This window comes from Liolophura sinensis, chromosome 5, assembly GCF_032854445.1.
Source record: "Liolophura sinensis isolate JHLJ2023 chromosome 5, CUHK_Ljap_v2, whole genome shotgun sequence".
In the NCBI taxonomy this organism is placed as follows: Eukaryota; Metazoa; Mollusca; class Polyplacophora; order Chitonida; family Chitonidae; genus Liolophura; species Liolophura sinensis.
The window spans coordinates 2,256,602-2,259,996 of NC_088299.1; positions in this window are offsets into that span (position 1 = coordinate 2,256,602).

Below are 3,395 nucleotides of genomic sequence, written 5' to 3' on the forward strand. Positions count from 1 at the left end.
GAGATGACCCAAGTACTTAACACGAAGGGTTTTAAATAAACAATACTCACTTTATAAAGGCGTGTCACCATAATGTCAGCTGGTTAGATATTAAGTTAGATATTAAGTATAGAGTGAAATCAGATTTTCTATTTTTGTGACTGAACGGGTCCTGGTCTTCTCGTATTCCACCTTTCGCTGCAATACATTATACCAGAGCTAGGCGTTAACTATCAGTTGCCCAATTCACATTTTCCGGTGTGTTTTGTTTTCAAATCTGCTCTGTTACAGGACCGGCAATGTATATTGTTGCCACAATAAATTACAATTCATGCATATACAAGAGATACAACTTTATTGAGCCACAAAGAACACATGCACATAATGGTAATTTCAATGTGTCAGTTGACGAACCGGTGACCTGCCATGATATATATGGGTAAGTGAGTGAGTGAGTGCTTGGGGTTTAACGTCTGATATATATGGTGGAGTGCAATGTCGGCTTAGTGACCCAGCACAAGTTGCAACAACACTCTCCCCTCCCATCCCCTTTCCTTTCCCTCACTTCCAGATCATCGTGAGATAGGTTCGTCCAGGGAGCAGCTGTTTTCCGCCTCGTGGTGCACCGCGGACAAGACACGGTTTTCTCGTCACCGCAATTTTCTGCTCGACTTCCGCTGATGTAGTGATGTGCCATCGCCACCATGCCATGAAAATGAAGCAGCGTGTTTCTCTACCACTGGTAATCTAACATGATGAGCCAACGCCCAGTGTATCCATGGCGTTTATTAACTGTTAGCTGGATGTGAAATACACACCTGCTGACCTTTTATAATGACATACACAGAACACGAGAGCATGTATGGAGCTTGCGTCATGTTGTATGTCTTGTGCACAGGTGATTCGTGTAATGTGTTCATGTAATGTACGACGGCATGGTTGTACAATGTCTGTATTTCAATTATGATTTTGTGTCATTCACTAGACAAATGACTTTTTCCACCATGTTAAAATCATATTTGCCTACTATTTGAGATTGGTGAAACTACTAGTTAACGTAGATCGTGAACCAAGATAGAATATAGTTGAAAAGAATCATGACTCGGTACAGCTGATTAAGCTAACAGAACAGCTCAAACACGCAAGACTTTGCCTTAGCAACCTTTTTGCCATTCTTATTGGATTTCTGAGAAGGACAAAAGCGTGCGGTAACTTTAGATGGTCGATCCAAGCAGATGTGCTTTATTTATTTGTTTGGACGGCGGCAGCATTGTGGTGTGAGGAAATCGGGTAGAGAGAGGGGGAAACTCACGACCATCCGTAGAATGATGACAAACCTTCCCGCAACCAGAGAGGAACCCAGGACAGCAGCGAGAGACTGCTGGGTCATTGTGCTGTTTTATCAAGCTTGGTCCCAAGCTAATGAGACGCAAACAGCGCAAACTAATATGCATGTCTGATTTTTCGCATCTGATGTAACTATCATTTCATGGAACTATTAGCACACTAATACAGTCAATAAGTCAATTTAGAAAAAGAGTTCAAACGCCTTTCACGGTATTATAATGCTATATGAACATCAGTTGTAACCATCAGTTGTCACCACAAATAACAGATGATGGTTATATAGCATACATACAGTAACACTGATTTTTGCAGGCATTATTATATGCGTACCTTTCATGTTGTAGCTGTTATACAAGACATCGACTTGTGGCTTGTGCGACTTTTAAGATTCACTGTAAGAATATATAGTACACCTGTTAACTGACAGAAGATTCCGATATTTTAAATCAGATCAAGATACCTCATGTAAGAACCGCTGACCGCGACCTAAGTGGCCCCCCATCCTGTATTCCCTACCTTTGCAGTGAATTAAACATATCGGAAATCTACACGCTGTCACATATTAGACCGGGACGTGCTATTTTGTATAATAAATCAACTATTGTTTGTTGCAGAGAGGAACGTCGTGATGTGCCGCCTCTCGACAGTTGGCGATCAGCTCACATTGCACGATCACTTGTTGTACAACAACTGCCTAGAACCGACGATTCAAAGATCCACTCGGCAACATGGAGTAATTGTATATTTCTACGTCATGAACTATATTTCCTCACTGCTAGCCTGACTGGTATACATGTGACGACTTGCATACTGTGACATTTCGAACTTCTGAATTATGTAGGCAGTTCTCAATGGTTGTCATACCTGGTTTGATCTATCCAACGATATATAATTATGTTATTGTCGTCTTTTGAGCTTTGAGGCCAAGATTCCATTAGCCGCTAGGAGGCGTGTTCTAGGGCTACAATTACAAAACGAAAGCTGTAACACCCGATTAACTCCATATTGTCATATTCTAGCGCTTCCAGTCTGAGACTTACGGCACAGCTGTACAATTTCCCCTGCCTCACTCCGTGCCAGTTTATGATTTATGAATATGATTACCGAGTTAGGCCGTATGTGAAAGGTCATGAAACGGCTACTAAGTCTTCTAAATTCGGAAACCCAATCCTTTAGTTTCGCGCTACTTGGCTACTTTCCATTATTTGGGTGCCTAGCACTTTGGGCTCAGATTTGTATGATGATTATTAAACCTTCACATAAACGCTTATATAATTTCTACCCCTTCTGGGAGTGAAATGAGATTTTACGAAACGTATGGCCAAAGTTGGAGGCAAAACGTTTGAAAATATTGAGTGATTTAGGTCACATGGTTATATCGGATTTTGTCCAAAACCTTTAAAAAAATTCTTCTCCATAACCAATGTGTTATAATTTCGGATTTTGGAATTTCGAAAATTTACAGCAGCAAATTTTTGTCCGAATCTGTCACGAGAACGTGGTGTCATGTTTTGTTCTGTAACCTGTAAAGATTTAAAGCTAAAATGCCCAGAGCTGAGAATGATTCATGAAATTGGGAGCAGGTGTCAACACGCCATACACCTGAAGTCGATGAAGTATAGCACGTAGTATAATTGCAGTGGCGACAACATATCATATGATACTACGTTTGACTGTTACCGCTTGGCACCCGTTATCCTTATCGCTGTAAGGAACGTAACATGTCTAATTATTATTATAATTATTACTATTATTATTGGTCAAAAGGAAATATTACTCAACCAACAGGAGATAATCAGTTTTGGATTGGAAGAAACATGCGTCAAAATACCGCGAAAACTCCCTGACGAACTTTATGACACCATGAGCGTGGCCTACATTTGAACTCACGACCGTACGAGGTGACGACGAGTGGACTCGCTCGTCTATGGTCCAAGGTTAGTGTTCAAAGCTGGATTGTACATAGTACCTTAATTAGTCCTTATCGGGTTACACGAGATACAGTGTATGGCCTTATCCGTTTACACTGAGATATGTCTTTATCGGGTTACACTGAGATATGTCCTTAT